This window comes from Bactrocera tryoni, chromosome 5 (assembly GCF_016617805.1).
Source record: "Bactrocera tryoni isolate S06 chromosome 5, CSIRO_BtryS06_freeze2, whole genome shotgun sequence".
Lineage (NCBI taxonomy): Eukaryota > Metazoa > Arthropoda > Insecta > Diptera > Tephritidae > Bactrocera > Bactrocera tryoni.
In genome coordinates this window covers 27,821,006-27,843,183 of record NC_052503.1, presented here as the reverse complement: position 1 = coordinate 27,843,183, position 22,178 = coordinate 27,821,006, and the positions used below count along the sequence as shown (strand labels likewise).

Here is a 22,178-nt window from a genome sequence, read left to right as displayed (position 1 = left end):
GTAAAAGCAAAATGCTGACAAAAGTCACAGTATTTCAAAAAAAGTATTATTGTGTATATATGTAAGTAGTTCCAATAAACTATGTTAGTAATCGCCTGTGATTGCTTTTGTTTGCTGACCCAGCCCAGGCTGTGCTGGCTTATGGATTTTTTTTACCAGCCATAAGACCAAGTGAAATATTGTAGAAAGCACACAAATTACACCAAAACGAGATTGAAAGAATGAAAAGCATAAAAAAAAATCGATATTCTTCGGTCATTTGAATTAAAAAGGGATGGCGGAGAAAGGTGATTATTTGCTGCTAGCCATTGACTGTATGTATGTATATACATATGTATGTTTGTACATTTGTATGTCTATTATATACACAGAAAACACACTTTATGCCGAGAAAAAAGCTGAATTTTCACACCAACTTCTCAACCAGCTGCAGCGTTTCACCGAATTCTACACTTCCGCCATATGAAATTGCACGAATTCTTCGAGAAAATTAACTGCAAATCAAATAAAACCATTATTTTCAATATTTTCATTTACTTTTTGCAGTTTTCGTAAGCATTTTGAGGTTATCAACGCCAAGATACGCCGTGGAAAGACACGCAGTTACTTTTGTTTGAGACTTTTGCCACACACGGTAGGCGCGCTGCCACTCCCACTTTCGCCAATATGTCCACAACTGTGTGCTCAATAGCACATCAAATTAAACACTTATTAAATTTCAGCAAAAAAAAAACTCAAGATTTTTTCTATTTTTCCACAACAGCGCGCCGTTGACGCACGACCTCTTGCCACCAATTCCACACAACAACTGAAAATCACGCGCAGCGCAAAAAGCTAAAATCTGTGTGTGCTCCTTCATCTCCTGGCAGACAACTCACACAAATACGCACACATACACGCATATAAGATTACAGACAGAAATGCGGCTTGATTCGATTCTCTGCGGTTCACAACATTTCTGGGGGATGGATGCTGATGCTGTGCGCTCGATTGTCACTGCAAACTGGCACAATAAACGCGTACAAAAGTGGCACATGGCTAGAGGGTGGCACTTAGGCAATGAACTTCCCCACACGCTGAGTTTTAATGCTTATGCGCGTTTTCCCACTGCCATAGCGGCATATACATACACACATACACACATGTATATGCTGGTAATGCATACAGCTTTTCATTTTACGGCACGGAAACGGTATGGCAATGGCACAAACTACCCTTGTAGAGTTTGTAGAGATTTTAACAGCGCCAAGTAGAATTGGAAAATTACAGTTACAGCTGTTTGTGTGCTGTTAGGGTTAGCAGCAGCCACTTATGGCAAGCTACTAATGGGCATGCGGCAATGTATGCGTTGGATTCAGCCGTTCCGCATGGCAGGCGCATGTGCAAAGCTTGTGCGCAAAGCAACGAAATGCAAGCTTATTTTAAGCTACTGAGGAGAATTATGTTAAAAGCAGATACTTCGAAAAAAAAAGATTAAAATAATTTACTTTTAAATTACTTAAGTGAGTGAGAGAGAAGTAAAGAATAATATCAAAGAGCTACCTAAAGCGCACCCTAACGCAATAAATCTACTAAAATGATACAGGGTATCTTTTCAAAATCTCGTAACATGCATTCTCTAGCGAATAGTCTGTAAGGAAGCTATTGAATTGCTGTGCACTGTCCACTAGTTGACATGTAGAACTGTGACGTCACCAAAACATGAAGTATCTTGAAAACCAATGGCACTAACGCTTGTATTATTCAATATAGAAGAGAATACAATATCTCTTTTTGTGTTTTCAGTTTTCAGGGGTTCTCAAACTTTTAATTTTAATTTGTTGTTCTTGTCAAAATTACTGAGCACGTTTTCTCAATAAATGAGGCGAGAAATCCGGGACAATTTGATCGAGCTCGAAAGTCTCAGTACGGCACGGTGCTCTTCAGGGGTTCTCAAACTTTTAATTTTATTAGTGATTCTTGTCAAAATCACTGAGTGCGTATTCTCAGTAAATGGGGAGGAGAGAACAGGGACAGTTGCTAACGAGCCCGAAGGTCTCAGTAAGGCCTGGTGCTCCGCACCATTTTTATTGTTTGCATTTTGTCAAACAATTCACTACTATGGCTTAGCATATTCTCTATAATATTTTTTTCTAATTTGTTACATCAAACTAACGAATAACATGTGAGAAAGCGTTAACTGAATATTAAATAGAACATTATCAAATAAGTGCTGTTATGTAGAACTGCGAATTATTGAAAAGTTTGTAATTTAATTTTATTGACAGACGGTATCAATGTGGTTAAGGTACTGTCAGTGGTTCCCAAACTTTTATTTTATTTTCGTGAAATTTTGTCAGTAACGTCGGATTAGCAATTTGACTCTGAAGGAGTAGTAACAATGAGGTTTATGCACTTACAGTGGCTCCCAAACTTTTATTTTATTTTTGTCAAATCTTGTTAGTAACGTTGGATTAGCAATTTGACTCTGAAGGAGTAGTAAGAATGAGGTTTAGGCACTTACAGTGGCTTCCAAACTTTTATTTTATTTTTGTCAAATCTTGTTAGTAACTTCGGATAAGCAATTTGACTCTGAAGAAACTCAGTTGAAATTGCGAAATTGTAAGTACAACACTTTCAAATATATTATACAGTTATATAGAATTGAAAAGTTAGCAAGAATATGAAGGCTTTGAAAAAATCGAGAAATTCAATACCAAATTTTCAATACGCGTGATATTATTAAGTATGTAGAAAATTGTAAACCCTTTTTGGTACCTGCAGGGGTTGCAAATTTTTTTATAAATTTTTATTCTCGTCAGGCAAATATTTTGATTCAGATATAGTTACATTGAAATTTTATCACTTGCAGGGGTTGCCAAACTTTTTTTTATTAATTTTTTTTTCTTTTTTTCAGAAAGACAATTTTATGTCCGGATTATATAAAGTTACTATAGAGCATAACGCCTCTCTACTTTTATACCTGAAAAAAAATATAAATGTATATTTGTTGAACTTTTGTGATGGACTGTTGAATTTAGTGCAGAATTCGTACTGAATTTGTTTAAAGTTAGAACTTCATTAAATAAAAAAATTAGATTCCGCTTAGTATGTATGGTGAATGTCGAACTTGAAACATTTTTTAAGTTAAGGTCAAAATTACAAGTTTGCGAACCCCTATTTTATTTAAGGGTTTATATACAGTGGGATTTTTCAAAAATCGATTTTTTTACAATTTTTTTAATGTACATACATATATTTAAGAGTACACACAGAAACTTTCATATGAATATTTTCGAAGTTACACGCAAATTTGAAAAGATGTTTCAGAGTGCTTGGAAGTGCATTCCAAACTTTAAACGCGTTTTTCTCCAAATGGAGTTTTCGAAGTTAAACGATTATTCGCTCATTTTAACACATGCTTCTACAATTTTCAAAAAAACCGATTTTTTTTGTTTGATAGTTCGAATAATCCTTTAAGAATATGCTGTAAAATTTTTGGAAGGATATTCACATAACTGTAGCTTCTACAACCGTTTTAGCAGGTAGCGCGCGGTCGAGGGGCTCAATGAATGGATGCTTTGTACGTCATTTATCTCAAAACTACTTTTTTCGGCGTGCCGTTGATGGAAAAAAAAACTATGCATCCGAATCACTTGAAATTTTAATATGGTGTTTATAAGATCAATATCTATCGCTGGAACTACGATCAAATTTTAATTTTAAGAACTTCGATTTTTTTCGATCTAAAACTGGTCCAAAAATAGCATTTTTTCAGAATCTGAACTTCAAAAGCGCGAAATTTTTTTAATTTTCAATTTTTTTTTTTTTGGTTGTATTCCCAGCGATAGCTGCACTCCTACCGATTAATAATTTGTTTGGTTTTTATGTTTCAGATGTTCTGAAGAGTTAAAATCAACAACGGCACCGGGAGTCATTTTTTAAGATAGCTTATTTTGGACGCCATTTTTAATATTGTTAAATTTTTTTTTAAATTAATACTATTTTGTACTCTTCATAAGTGTGTAAATAAACTGTAAAAATTTTAAATCGAATGCTCTTTTTTTAAACCTTAAAAAAAGTCCTGAAAACACCCTTAATTTGAGGGTTCTAGACCACCGGGACCCCTTAAATAAATTTTTAATAATCAATCGAAGGTTTTTTACCGATAAATATTTTTTTATAAACAATTTACGGACGAAATTTCTGTAAAAATCGATATTTTTTATGAGAAACCGTTATTTTCTCGGAAAATATTTTTTTGCTTTTTCCCTCGATGTGCTTTATTAGATTTAACATTTCAGAGGATTCCCTTCAGGGATATAGTAGTCACCGCAAAACGTCTTTGAGATGAGCTCCCGGAGATCAGTTGTAGTTTCTTTCCAAATAATAAATTTATAGGTTTTCTCAGAAAAAAATTTGGAAAATTCGTTTTTTTTTGACTGGTCGGATTCAAATTATTTACAACACAATTTAAGACCTTTATGCCTGTATCGTTGTTTAAAAGAATTCAAATATTAATTAAGTAATTCAGAGTATAATTTAGCACATAAAAAAATTTAGTAATTAAAAATGACATGTTACCGAACTATTAGTGATAAAATCGCAATAAAAATTACAACTATACAATTGATTGCAAACTTTATTTAATTCATACCGACAATAATGCCTCTGTGCAGCCAAATATCAATTTCCACAAACAAAAGCCTCAGGACACTAATGAAATTTACTACTTGATTACACATCGAAAAGCATAATAATTAATAGAATACACTGTTTGCTATTACGAATATGCTTGTGTAAATGTTAGTGCGATTGTAAGCGATATCCGTCATAACTCTAGCGGATCTAATTTCAAATGGATGAATGATTTGTTTGCACGGAAGGATAGCATAGCAAAGAAGAACTCGAAAGAATTCGAAAGTCAACTTCCGTTGTTTGTCGGCGTGACAGCTAAACATACAAACACACAATTCGCCTACGCATGCATTTCGTACGGTTTTGGGGTGGCAAATTGTGGCTAATAATTATCTCAGCGCAACTTTGCACTTTAATGACTGCCAGTCAGCCAGGCAGCTAGCGAGCGCTATGGAATTTTGTCGCCTCCGCACGCTCGTAATTTGCGCAGCAGGTGTGCGCCTATCAAGTGCCCAGCAAGCGCTCTAATGAGTACATAAAACCGAATTGTACCGATATGTAAGCAGTATGATGTAGGTATGTATGTGTGTCTGTCGATAGTGCCGAAAGCGTTGAGGCGCGCGGAATGTAATTCATTCACCATTTTTCTATAGGAAATCATCGTAAATTCACACAGCGTCGCTAATGGATAAGCTAACAACAAGTGTAAACATACAGTTAATTCAATACCGTAATTCTATTACTAAATATAGAGTTTTGGCACTAAATAGTTGTGTATCGATGTTTGCAAAAAGTCTGTATTGGAAGTAAGTTCTAATTAAGGACCGCATTTATTATGTTATTAAATTTTTATTCATTGTTTTGTTAGCGCTTTATTGAAAGTAATACATTTTTCATGTACATTTTTAACAGCCACAAAAGAAAGAATTTTTACCAATTGGTTAAGGTGTTGATAATGCTGATCTGACGGTTTTCCAATGGTAATGGTAAGTATTGATAAAAATAATAATAATTTACACATAATCAAACAAAAAAAATCCGAGTTAACCATTGCGCTTGCTATTCTTTGAAGTGTGATTTAAGCTAATGGGAAGTTTGAGTGGTGATTAGTGGCCAGTATTGATGATAGATTATCTTATCTATCTACTTGTCTTTATAAGAAAACAACAAGTACACTAACGGTTTTGAAAAGCGCACCAGTGGCAACACCGTCATTCAAGTAAGGAATGTGGGAATTTACCGCAGTTTGTATGGAAGCTATATGCTATAGTAATCCGATCTGAACTATTTTTTTGAGGGATTATATTGTTTCTATGAACAATAACTCTTAGCAAATTTCATGAAGATATATCGTCAAATGAGGAAGGTTTCCATACAAGCCCTTGATTCCGATCATTCAGTTTGTATGGCAGCTATACGCTGTAGTCAGCCGATCTGAACAATTTCTTCGGAGATTATATTGTTGCCTTAGAAAATAATCTATACCAAATTTCGTGAATGTATCTTGCCAAATGTGAAAGTTTTCCATACAAGCCCTTGGTTCCGATCGTTCAGTTTATATGGCAGCTATATGTTATAGTGGTCCGATATCGGCAGTTCCGACAAATGAGCAGCTTCTTGAAGAGAAAATGACGTTTGCAAAATTTCAAAACGATATCTTAAAAACTGAAGGACTAGTTCGTATATATACAGACAGACGGACAGACAGACAGACGGACATGGCTAAATCGACTCAGCTCGATATACGATCATTTATATATATTTTTTATAGGGTCTCCGACGCTTCCTTCTGGGTGTTACAAACTTCGTGGCAAACTTAATATACCCTGTTCAGGGTATAATGATAAGTGTTTAGGATCGATTCAAAAGTGCTGTTTCTATGCGGACAGAGCTGGAAACACACAATGGAGTGAAAATAAGTGTGGAAACAGTACGAAGAATTTTGCCATAAGGCGGTTTGTTCGGAAGACGTCCTGCAAAACAGCTAATGCTGACCCAAAAACTAAAAAAATCGCGTCTAAAATGGGCAAACATATACAAGAACTGAACACTTGAGCAATGGCGAAACGTTTTGTGGTCAGACGAGAGCAACTTCAAACTGCAGTGCGCCGCTTTGCTAGAGCATGATAGATAAAGAAAAATGTATTCTCAAAGCCGGTAAGTTCTCTCAAAGTCAGATATTCTGGAGTGCTTTTCCTATTATATATTTGCAATTTTTAGTTCCGGCTCTAGAATACCATCTTTTTTATACTTCTGTGGAAATTTTTCAAGAAGCCTCTGCAACATGGTACCGAACTAAATCCATAAGTTTATTTTGTATTAATTGTGTCATGCTTCCTAACAATAAAATTGCAGCATTAATAAGAATTTAATTTTTTTTTTTGGACGAAGGCCTAAGCAGCCAGTTTCCCTTTGTTTTCCTAGTATGTCTGTAAATTTATTTACAGCTCATATTAAAATAAATAAATAAATATTTTTTTTTCACAGCTCGAAAAAGTATTTGATGATATAGGAATTTCGCGGAAATGTCTACCAAAAATCCACTATTCAGTTTTTTACCTTTCGTTCGTTCTAAGTTAAGGTTTTAACTAAAATACATATTTTTCACTTTAAATTATTCTGTTAAGAGCTAGCCTGCCATCTCGGATGCATCTTTTTTCCGAGGTGTCACCGGAAGTGGCATCGCAATGGCCGAGTTTAAAATATTTTTTTTTTCAAAAATTTCTAAAATTCTTAGTTAATAGTGTATGTTTGTAACAATTAAAAATTCTAATAAAATATGTCAGTTTTTATATGAGAAAAATATTGTTGAAAAAGGGTTGTTTTTTTATGGGACGAAATCCACGTAACCACTTAAAATATGTATAAATATATTCTTAAAATTTTAAAAACATTGATGCAGTAGCTGTTTTTTTCGCCATTTTGAGGCTGTCTTTTAAGAATTGTAAGAGTACTCCGAACTAAAGAAAGCAAATTCCTCTGAACAATTTTTTTTCAAATAAAATTTTCTTCAGAACCAAAGCAAACAAATTCCCAGGAACTATTTTTTTTTTTCAAATAAAAATGTTCTCCAAATATTAGCAAACCGAAACAGTTATTTTTTTATATTTGTTTTGTGAATAATTTTGTTTGTTTTAACAAAATTTTTTTGTTTTAATATTTTTTTTTGTTTTTTTTTTTTAATAAATACTTTTGGCAACGCTACTTACTTTTTGGACAGTTGAAACTCATTGCTGAGTTTTCGTTGTTACTTTTAAAAACGTGAAGGCACATCGGGCAAAACGCAAGGCAATTGTGTGAAGATTTTATAAATCGTTTACAGCAGCTCGATCGTGCGATTCGTGGTGAACGTATGGCCCACGGCATTGGCTGCGCTGGGCCGTTCAACGCGACCGAATCGCCGACAACTGTTTGAGGCACGTTGTGATGTGACACCAACAACGTTACGTTGCACGTACGGACGTACGTCGTAACGTTGATTTTTCGTATAACAAATTTATTATTTTCGAAATTAAACGAACCGACAAAACTAAAATCTCCGAACGCAATAACGACAACAAACGATGCTTAACAATTACAGTTTTTTAAAATTACAACAGCAATAGCTTTTAAAACGTATACATTTGCGGTAAAAAGTAGTTTAATGTTAACAACAATAAGCGATGGGATTAAAAACGCGACGAATATGACGAGAAAAAACGACGTATAAAACTTGGACAATAAAACACGTTACACGTAACGGCACAATCTCGACAAGCGATTGTGTGTGTGTGTGTGTAGGTTTTAAGGCTATGGCGGCGATTAAGGCACACGAAACGAAATTATTTTCGAATTTTAACCGTTATTTTTTAAAATATTCAAAAATCGTATATTTACCGTTTTTTAAATTATTATATATTTTTTAATTTTATTAATTTTTTTAATTTTATTTTTTTTTTTAATTTTATATAATTTTTTTTTTAATTTTATATTGATTTTTTTTTAAATTTTATATTAGTTTTTTTTTTTAATTTTTAATTTTTTTGTTAAAACCGAAACATTTGCGTCTATCTCTAAGGCACTGGATGTTTTAAGGCGATTCGGTGTTTCTCGGCGTCTACATTCTTCCCAAAATGTAGCACGCAAGGCACTTCTTTTGAATTTTATTTAATAAAATTGTTTTAAAAGCAAAACCGTCAACTTTAAAAGGCGTAATACTAATAAATAACAACAACAATAAACAAATTGTATCAAACGCGTGTTCGTTTCGCTTCGTTTGTAAACGCTGAGCACAACCGTTAGAGTAAAACTTGCAGTACTGTTATCTAATTTCGATTTCGGATGAATTTTTTTTTATCGCTGATTCCTTGCGCAGCGCTACATTTTCGACAAGTGTAACGCGGCAGGTCGCAAGCACGACTGAGTTGAAGCGAACGGCCAGCACTTTCTCACAGCTGAGCTGTTGCTAACACGGCCGCGTTTGAAGCTGCTGCTGCGGGCTACTGGCTACTGGCTGCTGGCTGGCTAAGCTGGCTACTGCACGCCGCTGATGTCCTTTCCGATCTGTGGTTAGGCCTAGAATGATGTGTTCCGTCAGCGACACATCGTGAACCACTGCTGCTAAACTCAGCCATTCCACAAGTCGTAAGCGTTCGAAGCGTACGCTCGCTACGCGCAGCTACCCGGTGGCGGTGGTGGTGGTGGTGTCGCCGCATAGGACACTAGTGATGGTGATGAAGCTGTTGGCAATTGCGTCGGCGACAATGCTTGATGTGTTGGCCAAGCACAGCACATACAGTTAGTGCCAGTGTCAGCGACAGTGTTGGGCGCATGCGCCATCGGAAGCTGCGCAACGTTGCGCTTACAAAAAAAAGTTCAAAGAAAATGCAAAAACAAAAACAAAAAAGCGAATGCGAAAAAGTGCCGGCAGCGTGCGGTGACAAGTGGCAAGTAGCGCACCACGTCAGCGCTCGCAACAACAAAGCTGGCAAGTCAAACGGCTAACGAGTCACACACGTAGACCTACACAGAAGAGAGGGGTGCAAAGTGTGGTATGATGCTGCGCTGTCGCAGCGCCGATATAAAGTCGTAAATATACATATATATGTATGTATTCAGCTGGCTGGCTGGCCATGGGGTTGGAGGTTGGCTTTGTGGTGGACCGAAATTGGTGGGTGTACAACTACAACACATACATATATGCATATGAAGCGCTAAAATCACACCACCCATGGGGTTGGATTATATAGAAACTCGACAGGCGACAACCACTATGAAAATTCGCACTGGCCTTATATAGTTTGGGGAAGGCAACAGCAACAGCAATATGTAGGACTGCGAGAAAAAATGCGCTGAAGTTGGCATATATGTACATATGTATAAGTAAGTAATACACATAAGTACATATGACTTTTTGTTCACATATATTTACTTCAATATTCATATACGTACATATGTATGCACTTATATAAGCGATATTTTTGTATATATGTACGCATTTACTTAAGAGGTTATACCCACTTGCGAATTTAAAAAAATCGATTTTTTTATTATTCTATATAAATAAATTATTCCCCGAAAAATTGAAGTTGATCCGGATAATTTCGAATATATAAGCGTATTTTTACGAATTTTTCAATTTAGTGTAATCGGCTACCAGAAACTTTAACGAGTTTTTTTCGAACCGATATTTTCAAAGTTGGTGAGCAAAATTTCTCCGAGCCGGTTGGACTTATCGACTTGAAAATTTTACAAGACCTCCTTATACCATGTTCAGACCGAAAATTTAAAAGATTAGATTACATTTAAGCATTTCATAACCCAAAAGTGTTCTTACTGCCGTTGAAAAGATTAAAAACAGCTGTTTTTGCCATTCAAGAATTAACATCGCTCAATATTTATCAAAAGAAAACATTGTCATGTAGTATTTTGTAATAAAAGCCGTATTCTTTTAAATATTTTCAATAATGGAAATAATGGACGCATTTTTTCATTTGGGAAGTCGATTTTCAGCCGAAATTAGATTCATTGCTTTAATAAAAATTTGTTTGTTTACATTTTTTCCTTTTTGTAGTGTCTAAATCAGCTGTGATAATGTAATATATTTTCAATGCTGCCAAGTAGATGGCGCAAAATCAGAGTCGCACAGAGAGATTTAGCGTGGATCAGTTTCAAATCAGATTAGTGGGATAAACCACTCAACAGCCGAAATCGTGTGATTAAGTGTCGGTCTGAACATAGTATTAGATATACAGACATATATGTCAGGCAATGATTAAAGCGGGCAGGGATACACAGAAATACCACACTGCTTCGATTGTATTCCTTACAATCTAGATCACTGCATCGCAGAACCTTCTCCTGGCGGTTACTTCTCGTTTGACACTACTACGAGAAATTTTTTAGGGGTCGAAGTCATTAAAAAAAAGAGGTTCAGTGAGTTTTTCACAGATGGGTCGAAGAATGAGAGTAGGTGGTAAGGTCTTCTGCTGAGATCTCTCCACCGCTTCTAGTTTCAGATAACAACACCGCTGTAACGTCTTTCAAGCGGAGGCGGCTGCCATCAATATAGCAGTGGATGTACACCTCCGAAGTGCAGCTTCCATTAGAGAGATGTGCATTCACTACGATGACCGAAGCTATCGCTGATGACCTCATTAGCGATAGCTTCAAACTTCTTCCATACTATACGACTATATGAAGGGTGGTCATATCAGAATCACCGGAAACTGCAAAGCTGATGAGCTTACTAGGGAGTGCATCCTTTTCCCAATTGCCTCCGAAGCAACTTTGCATCTCCAATGAGCTCATCAAGCGCTGACCAACAAACAGAACTTGTGGACCTTTGGACCTCCAGTGAGCTCAGCAAGTTTTGGTAACAACCAGAACTGGTGCGACTGCGAGATACTTCTTGTACAGAGTGAACCATAAGATATCCTCCGAACTACTGTCTCTTAGCAAAGCTAACCTCGCCGCTAAACATTCTGTCGGACGCTCTTTGCCAAAGCTGTATGATGGAAGGCGAAGGGGGATCATCTTGTATCTACCTCCTCCATTGTCTGGCTTTTGTCAGACAGATTGAAATATCTCGGTACCCACACTTTTGGCGAACCTAGCGAAGTTGCTGGTATTGATATGAAACGCTTTAATAAATTTGTGGTAAACTCAAAACGATCTTCGATCGATGAGAATCTAGTAATCCACTTTTAGAAGTTTTCGGGTAATATAAAGGACGTATATCAATTGAGATTTATCGATTTTAGATCAACCTCACTACCTAACCTAAGCTAAGCCAGTCTTTACATAGTTCAATTTTTTCACAAAAAAAACTCTTTTTTTAGAAGCCGCTATTTTGGCAAAAATCAAAATTTTGACTAGTCCTTAGATCATAACTTATATTTATCTAATGTAATAATACATTTTTTATGGTTTGGACTTGAGACAATTTTAAGCAGAACAAGTAAGGAAGAATTAAGATCGGGTATAACCGAAGATTTCACGCTCTAGCAACTTGCAAGAATTAAAACCAGGTAAGTACCTTCAGGTAAAAAAGGCCTGCTAGTTACAAGGGGTTTAGAGTGAGTTTGCACCCGATTTTATTCACAACAAGAAAAAACGTTAACTTCGGTTGCACCGAACCTAAATACCCTTCACAGGTGCATTTCTGTTAGTAACTATGTGTTCAGTTTGTATGGAAGCTATATGCTATAGTTAATCGATCTGAACAATTTCTTCGGAGATAACATTGTTGTCTTAGAAAATAATCTATATCAAATTTCATGAATATATCTTAACAAATGTGAAAGTTTTCCATACAAGCATTTGATTCCGATCGTTCAGTTTGTATGCAGCTATATGTTATAGTGGTCCGATATCGGCTGTTCCGACAAATGAGCAGCTTTTTGAAGAGAAAATGACGTTTGCAAAATTTCAAAACGATATCTTAAAAATTGAGGGACTAGGTCGTATATATACAGACGGACATGGCTAAATCGACTCAGCCCGACATACTGATCATTTATATATATACTTTATAGGGTCTCCGACGATTCTTTCTGAACAAACTTCGTGACAAACTTAATATACCCTGTTCAGGGTATAAGAATACACCGTTATAAGAAAAATATGCTCTCTCAATTTTATTAAGATAACTCATATATTGGTCGATAGGTCGATATAAGCGGTATAAAGTCACCCGAAAGTTCGACAATCTTTAGGTATATGGGGGCTACAGGAGGTATTGATCCCATTACACCCAATTGTAGCACATAGACATACTATTACCAGGAAAGGATTCTCTCTGTAATTCAATTATAAATCTGGTAAAAAGTCACCTAAAGGCTTTAGGGTTCGCATTTTCGATACCTAGATTTATGGTCATAGGGTGGCATGCGTTATACTTGTATTAGTTGATTCTTGATTTGTACACTCGAAAGGAAAGAGTCTGAAGGAATTTAAAAATGTGTTATATGGGAAGTAGGCGTGCTTGTAGTCCGATTTCTCCCATTTTCACACTGCATTATAGGGATGCTAGTTGAATGTCATGTTGGTTGAAATCGGTCAGGCGGGTGTCGAGATATGTGTTTTCACATAAAAGTGGTCAGTGCCACGCCCATCGTCCGATTTTGACCACGGCTGCATTAGCGCTCAGTCATATCATCTCGAGGGGTAAAATTTTATGTTTCTGGCGTATTTAGTTATTGATTTATCGCGCTGTAAGTAGTTTTTGACAGTACCTTTATAAGGAGAGTGAACGGGATTATCATCCGATTTCGCGCTAAGTGTATTTGGTTGTTGTAACTTAAGTGGTTTAAGAGATATATACGTTAAACTTAATAGAGGGCGGCGCCACGCCCACTTTTTCAAAATTATTTGCCCACAAATTGCTACTGCGACCCTGTACCTTAACTTAGTGTTAGTTATGCACATTAAATTCTATGAAATTTATTTTATAAATATTTTGAATATTTATTTTATAAAATGCCTAATAAAAAAATCAGGAAAAACATTTTTTCTGACTCCCAAGTGCATATAACCGCTTTGATATATAATTTTATACCTTTATGTATATAAGCATATATAACTTAGTAACACACATACAGACATATGGAGCTGACAAAAATAACTTCATATGTATTAGCATCCCTCTACATACATACATAAGTATATACCATGCTTAAGCATGGTTATGTGCTTATAAGTACGCCGCTCTGCAGAGTGCGCGTTGCTGCGCCTGGATGTAGGCTTTGATTTTTAATTAACAACGTCATTGGAAATGCTGCGTCAATAACTGCGCTTATATGCTAAAATATATATAGCCTAAACATATACTTCTTTACATATATACATATTCTGTATCAAACAACCAACACATAAGCACACATACCCGCAGAGATAACAGAGAATCTTCGGAGCATACAATTAATGCTAACAAACTGATTTCAGCGATTAAGTTAATTTGCGCACATTGAAAAGACAAAACAACAACAACCAACTACTACTATAACAACAACCACATAAACAACAACAATTACCACATTAGAGCAAATGCACCGCAGCAAGGTTAAGCCGAAACTCCGACGCTACAACCAACACTTGTTTATGCAGCTAACTCGCCAACTCAATGACAACGCAGCACTTGCCACCCACCGGGACGGAATGTGAACCGTGCAAGCAGCCCACAAGCCAAGAAACCAATCGCGCTAGCGATCTAACAAACTAACGAGCGGGATTGTTGTTGTTTTTCTGCTTTTTTGGGATTTTGTAAAGTATATTAGTGGATAAAAAGAAAATGTTGTGAGCTTGTCATTATCATACTAAAAAAAGTAGCGAAATCATGTTTCAGCCAGCAGTGTAGGGCTCAACAGGATGCCAATATTGCATGCAATTTACGAAGAAATCTTCGTGCAGTGTGAACACATTTAATTAAAGTAAATAGTTGTGCGTATTCTCATCATAAAACATGAGAATGCTATTTGCCTAACTCGAGCACTTTTTTAGCTCACTTGACGGCGAGGCAATCTTAAGCGGAGAATGATTAATGTCGTTGCACGAGGAACTATTTGAAAGTCGACTAAGTGGATCAGAGAATCAAACACAACACTCCAGCTTTGAAGGTTTTCGATTCAATACGCGCCGGTGGAAGCATAGGAAAAGGAAGACCTCCACTCCGTTGGAAAGATCAGGTGGAGAAGGACCTGTCTTCGCGGAAAGAAGAAACGCCTGGCGCGCTGTTTTTAATTCGGCTATAACCGCATAATCATTGTGTACGCCAGTAAAGAATTAGAAGTGGATCGGCAATAGATGTAGATATATTTCCAGTAGCAGATTGAAGCATATTCAGTCGTTAATAAAGTGAGAATCGTTAATGAGCTCCAATCTGGCTTTCTGAAACTAGTACGAAGCTGATGATAGAGCTTCGAACAAGCCAGAACTCCGCAGTCAGACCGTTACCACTACAGTCGATTCTTCGACCAGAACGGACGGAACGGATTTTTATTCACCCAAGGACTGGTAGTTAACACGGCAGTATTAATTGAAATTATTTGCGGAATGTTTTGTGCCATTACAGCAGCAATCGCACAACGGAATATAATATGAGCCCCTACTACTGGGATCTACTAAGTAGAGTCCTTTATAAGCAGTTTCTACTCGGCTGTTTTCGTGGAAGTCATTCCTGCATTCATTTTCCTGATGCAGAACCGTCGTTCCAGGGACAGCAAGACCTCGTTCTTGATCAGTCTTCGAACCCTACAATTCAACAGTCATTAAACGCTATTCCCAGAGAAGCAATTAACAATTTTCCAACTATGGGGACCACGATATGCCTCGAGAAACGAGAGTAACCGCGCAAATTTTGAATCCACAGGTACAGTAAAAAATGTTTCCATGCTAGTGAGACGAAAAGGTGGCCGTAGTGTCGAGAATATTGCTGCCACCAGCGCATCAATTGAGGAAGACCCAAATCAGTCTCCCACACGTCGTTCTCAAGCGTTGGGCAGATCTATGACGTCGTTGTAACGAATTTTGCGAAAAGATCTTGCCCTTCATCCTTATAAGAACAAACTGACGCAAGAACTGAAGTCGCTTGAACACCAAAATCGTCGTATGTTCGTGAATGGGACTGAGCAACAACTTGAAAACTATCCGGATTTTCATCGAAAAATCATCTTCGGCGATGAGGCTCATTTCTGGCTGAATCGGTTCATCAATAAGCAAAATATGCGTTTTGGTCAGACAGCAATCCTCACATACTCCATGAGTCACCATTGCATACCGAAAAAATTACGGTGCGGTTTATGGGCCGCCGGCGTCATTAGGCCGTACTACTTCCGTGATGATAAAGAGCGTTACGTTATTGTGAATGGGAATCGCTACCGCTCAAGAATAACCGAATATTTTTGGCCCGAATTGGATGGTATGGACTTGGACAATATGTGGATCCAACAGGACAGCGCCACAAGCCACACAGCGAATGTCACAATCAATTTATTGAAAACCAAGTTTGATGAACGTGTTATCTCACGAAATGGCCCAGTCTATTGGTCGCCTCGTTCGTGCTATTTGACGCCGTTAGATTATTTCCTGTGGAGCTGCGTCTAGTCTATGGTCTATGCCAACAAGCCAGCGACGATTGATGAACTTCGTACGAATATCGAACATGAAATTGCAGCAGTATCGGCCGATTTAGACTTGAAAACCGTCGAAAATTGGGTTCAGCGTCTGGACTTCGGCAAGAGAAATCGAGTTCTATACGTAATGGCATCGAATGTACTTTCACCGGAATTGGGAATTTCATTTATATCCAAACCAGTTACATAAGACCGAATACGATGAATGCAGTGGGCTCTCAAAAGTGAAGAAGTGGACTTCGATTTGCTTTCGCATCCACCACACTTACCGAGGACTCGAAGGCATTGGGGTAGCAGAACTTATGTGGTCACAAAGACCTTCTGATCCGGGCTGAGGCGCACGAAGTTTGTGGCTCTTAGCAAGATATAATAACAAAGATTGTCGGATAAATATCCTTGCGTTGAGTAAAAATTTTCGCTCGAAGTTGTCTAGTAAATGGTATATCTCAGTATTAGATACTATTTTGGTTCCTTTCAGTTCAAAATCATCTCTAAGATCAGGATGAAAATCGATGGATCGGAGATCAACCAGGGTAACTTAATCAATAATCAAAGTCTTATTTAAGTATCTGAAACCCCATTACAATTTACCTAAAAACCCTTGAGTTCTTCAATCTCTTCTAAATGTAATGATACGTCAGCTAAAACAATAAAAAAACAAGTAAGGAAGGGCTAAGTTCGGGTGTCACCGAACATTTTATACTCTCGCATGGTAAAGTGATAATCGAGATTTTCATTATCCGTCATTTACATATTTTTCAAATACCGTATTTGTGTAAAGTTTTATTAAATCGGTCTAGTAGCTCCTGAGATATGCTTCTTGGTCCATAAGTGGGCGGCGCCACGCCCATTTTCAATTTTTAAAAAAAGCCTGGGGGAAGCTTCCTTCTGCCACTTCTTCCGTAAAATTTAGTGTTTCTGACGTTTTTTGTTAGTCGGTTAACGCACTTTTAGTGATTTTCAACATAACCTTTGTATGGGAGGTAAGCGTGGTTATTATCCGATTTCTTCCATTTTTGAACTGTATATGGAAATGCCTGAAGAAAACGACTCTGTAGAGTTTGGTTGACATAGCTATAGTAGTTTCCAAAATATGTACAAAAAACTTAGTAGGGGGCGGGGCCACGACCACTTTTCCAAAAAAATTACTTCCAAATATGTCCCTCCCTAATGCGATCCTTTGTGCCAAATTTCACTTTAATATCTTTAAATACGTGTACCAAGTTTCATCATGATATCTCAATTTTTACTCAAGTTACAGCTTGCACGGACGGACGGACAGACGGACGGACGGACGGACAGACGGACGGACAGACGGACAGACGGACGGACAGACGGACGGACAGACAGACATCCGGATTTCGACTCTACTCGTCGCCCTGATCACTTTGGTATATATAACCCTATATCTGACTCTTTTAGTTTTAGGACTTACAAACAACCGTTATGTGAACAAAACTATAATACTCTCGTTAGCAACATTGTTGCGAGAGTATAAAAATCCTGCGTTTTGCAGCTAATTAATTAGAAATGTTGCATTTGAGTAAATAAGTAGTCTTGCCGAAGACCGCTCTTAGTCCACTCGTGAAATAAAACGGTAAATCATTGATGAAATGCAATTAATCGTTTTTGCACAACTGCTTAATTACAACAGTGCAATCGTCGCATCAGTAGAATACCAATCGTCGAATAACACAAAAATGCCAAATACGCACATTCGCATTCACTCGTACACTCACACGGTGGTGAAGTAGTCATATTGCTCATAAAAAAATGTAAAATCTATCAAGAGCGCCAGCGAATGGCAGGATATCACACTCATATCGCTGTAACATAAGCACATGTATATGGGGGTACGTGTGTGTGTGTTGGTGTGTACACTTGCCAACGGTACACAGCAGCCGCCATGAAATCTCAACTGGCGCGACAATGTGGCGCCTAGCGACCATTTTGTCTGTGACTTAAATACAAGCTTCGCTAACCACTTGCTATGTGTGTGTGTGGAGACCACATTTAGCGCGTATGTGTGTGTGTGTCGTAGGAGCATTTGACTGTGCGAGCGTTTTCATGTTGTTTGCGCAATGCTGAAAGGAAAAATGTCACGAAGCTGCGACAACATGGAGCCATTGTGTGATTCTGTACATGTGTATGTATGTATGTATATACACACATATATCCTTTCTTCATTCAGTTGCCTAGTCTACAATTCTTTTGTGCAATTCTTCTCGCTTGCATACGAGTGAGTTCGTGCATACGCCAATAAATATTTATGGATATGTGTGAATGTAAACAAATATATTAAGCACCTACCAATATAATATGAAAGCCGTTAGTTACAGTTATAATAATTTCAACACATTGCCGTACAAGAACAATTTACAAGTATACTAAATGAATGCTTTGATGATACTATGTTTTTGAAAAAACAAAAATAATTTTTTTATGGTTTGGCACATCTAATAGCTGTTGTTTGAACTTGTCCAGAAATATTATTTTTTACTTCTAAAACTTACACTTCTAACATTGAAGTCCGATTTAGATTCAGTCATCGAAAACTTCCCTCTTGCGAGTCGTCCTTTTACCTCTGTTAATGGCGATAACACGAAAAAAGTTAAAGATAGTCTTTGAAATCGTCATATTGCCATTAGAGACATATCAGAGGAGCTCAACATCTCTTATGGATCGGCTCAATACATGTTGGTTAAAGTTTGGGGTATGAAGCGATACCAAAATCTGAATCTTTTGCAAAAACAACGTTGAGTAGAGGTCGTAAAAGAGATCCCTGAGAAGGTGGCTGAGAACTTTTCATTCAACAAACACATCATTATTGATGACAATATATTTGTTTATGAATATGATGTCGTAGCTGTCCAACAATCTAGTGAAAAACAAACAAAAATAAGCCGAAACGGCAAAAATGATTTTATTGGCGCCTACCTTAAGGGCGTTGATAAAGATTTATATTAAAATACGTGAAAATGTATTTTTGTTTGCCAATCTGCATCAAATTTGATCAGATGGTATATAGAAAGTCTCGACGAAAACTTCTGTATATAGAAATAATTAGAGTAACCTCTGACCAAACAATCCAATAACTAAAAAAAATTTCATTACAACGTATCTTATGATCTTTTGGTCCCAAACAAGTAGTTGGCAGTAGTGATAGTGTCCGAAAACAATTCAGCAAGCACTTTCGAGAGATCGATTAAATCGAAGACTTGTTAGTTAGACGATTTGGTCGAGTGTTGAAGGTTCTTTGATAAAATTTTCAAAATTCATAGAAAAACAAAAAGGCTGATGCTTAAGATTAGACAACATTATAAACAACGCTTCCTAGGAATCTGCATAGGTACTCAGTCTCAATAACAGAGGAATGGAAACGTGTGAGAGCTGCTTGGTTTCTTGTGGACAGATATGACGGTACAGACGGATGCCGGCTGCATCAACCATTTAGAAGAAAAAGATATAGAAACATCTCAACACTTCCTCCTTGAATTTCCCGTTTTCGGCAGATCAAGGCAAAAAAACCTCGAATCTCATATACCATATTATGACATCCAGGTGAAATAGCGAAAATAGAAATAAAACCCCTTAGCAGATTTGTTATAAGTTCAGAGCGCTTTGCCGATAGCTAATATCCAAATACAGAAGATTTTATCATTAGGCTTTACGAAGGACTGAACATAACAGTCTCAGTGTGATCTCTCTGCAATGCTGAGTGACCAGCTATCTAACCTAACCTATGTGAAACATACCAACCAAATATTACATTTTCTCATATGACACCAGACGAGAGACAAACTTTTATTATAAATCATTTCACCCTTCATTATTTAATCAGTAGGTGTGTGACTTGATGGAGTATGTCATTGTAAGCAACGATTGTTTCATTTTATATTTTTTATTACTAACGTCATGGAAAGACTTACGCCTGAGTAACGTTTACAAATCGTTCAAATTTATTACGAAAATTCACGTTCTATAAAGATGTGTTTCTCATGCTTCGCTCAACTTATAGTCAACTAAGCGTACTATTCGCAACACCATCACCCATCTTGAGACCCTGCATTCTTTATAGGATAATATTCGGTCGAATAGACCACGACCGACATGTAGTGAAAAATTTTTGCAGCCTTTGCTGAGTGTACACGAATATCGGGCAAAGTCGATTCGGCGTCGTTCGCAGCAACTCGGACTAACGTATGGAACAAATTGGCACATTTTACATAGAGATCTTAAATTGAAAACGTTCAAAATACGAGTACAGCTTGTGCAAGAACTGAAGACGCTCGACCTTCCCAAGCGACATCGTATCGCTACATGGGCTCTTGAAAAATGAAAATGCAACTTTCAATGGCGACTGTTATCTTGGCGTGATCTCAGCGACATTTGCTTCCTATAAGACGGCGCCACCTCCCACACATCGTATAAATCAATTGATTTATTGAGAGAACACTTCGGCGAGCAGATAATTTCACGTTTTGGGCCGCTCGATTGGCAACCCAGATCATGTAATATCACACCGTTAGACTTTTTCCTGTGGGGATATGTAAAATCTAAAGTAGTATATGCGGACAATCCCGCTTCGATTCGCCTTGGAGCAAAACATTGTGCGCGTCATTCGCCAGTTACCAGTCCAAATGCTCAAGCGAGTCATCGAAAATTGGACAAAACGAATGGACCGTTTGAGACGTAGCCGCGGCCAACATTTGAAAGAGATAATCTTCAAAAAATAAATGTCAAAGAATATTCCTTCGAATGACAATAAACATGCCACATTAAATTTGAAGTTTCTGTGCTTTTTCTTCTAGAAACAGGGGAACCGAGGAAAGAAACACCCTTTAGTATATGTAAAACAGAAAATATATTTTTTGAAACTCACAGGAAGATATAGTCTAAAAATTAAAAACAAAAAATTTAAAATTAAATAATTTTTTTTTCATAATTAGATGGTTTAGATATTCAAAAATATCTTCCCAAAAAGATTTTTCAAAATTTAAATAATTTCTGAAGTTATGGCCGTTTTAGTGTCGTGGCCGGACTGGCAAACGTTAACGTAAAAATTTAAGCGCGTTTTAATCGAAACCACTTTTTTAAGGTGGTTTATATGATATCTCAAACTCTACTTAACCTATACCTTTTAAATTTGATAAATTGTTATATTTGTTAAGCATCCCTCAATCGCCCCAGCCTTGGAATTTGGAAAATTTAAATTTTCAGTATAGATGAAAAATTCAAAAAGATAGAAAAGGGAGTTAAAATTCTTTTTCCAAGTGAACGCTAATTTGTAATTTTTTCTTTGTTAAAGGTGAATACGATAGCGATTTCTTGACTAATGAATATTTTTTTCAATTTGTTTGTTTTAGATCACTATAAGGGTTGAAATCATGTTAATCAGGAAGCAGCCTCTACTTCGCCGCCTGTGATTCGACGATTTTGTATATTTTTTATGTACTTTAAATATCAATAAAATCATATAAATGGCATAAAAAATATAAATGACTGCAACATGTTTTGACAAAATACGAAAATACTTTTTCGACTACCCAATATATCAGTGATGCCCATTGTAATTAAAGAAAATGCCACTTATTATAATTAATAATCGAGGTTAATATCACTCACCTTGTTTTAAGCAAAAAGGTAAAAAATTCGTAAATTGTTGTAAAAAAAAATGGCGATATTGTTGTCGTTCGTTTGTTTATATTTGTTAACTTTCGATGTGAGGAATCTGAAAGAAAAAATAAAAAGAAATAAGAAAAAATCAATTAAAGCACATTAAGCTACCGATATTCTTAAGTAAAAATAAAAACCTAAAAGAAAAGTTTTGAGAGAAATGCGTTTTCCATATTGAATTCCATTTGTCTCGAATGTGCTCCATATCACACTTGCTAAATATATTCACACCCATAAGAGAAAACCTTAACCAAACAGCAAACCAGGCCAGCAATG

General features: G+C 36.7%; 1 protein-coding gene across 4 annotated transcripts in view; it reads right to left on the bottom strand.

The window, feature by feature from the left end:
* Positions 1 to 21,890, bottom strand: part of LOC120778488 (talin-2) — a 45,714-nt gene extending 23,824 nt beyond the window's left edge. For 3 of the 4 annotated variants that reach the window (XM_040110309.1, XM_040110312.1, XM_040110313.1), the window contains exon 1: positions 21,852 to 21,890. The gene's annotated coding sequence lies outside the window, so the exon portion shown is untranslated. Of the gene's footprint in view, positions 1 to 537; positions 751 to 21,851 lie in introns of those variants that run through there. The other variant, XM_040110310.1, reaches the window with a different exon arrangement.
* Between the last annotated feature and the right edge of the window lie 288 nt (positions 21,891 to 22,178).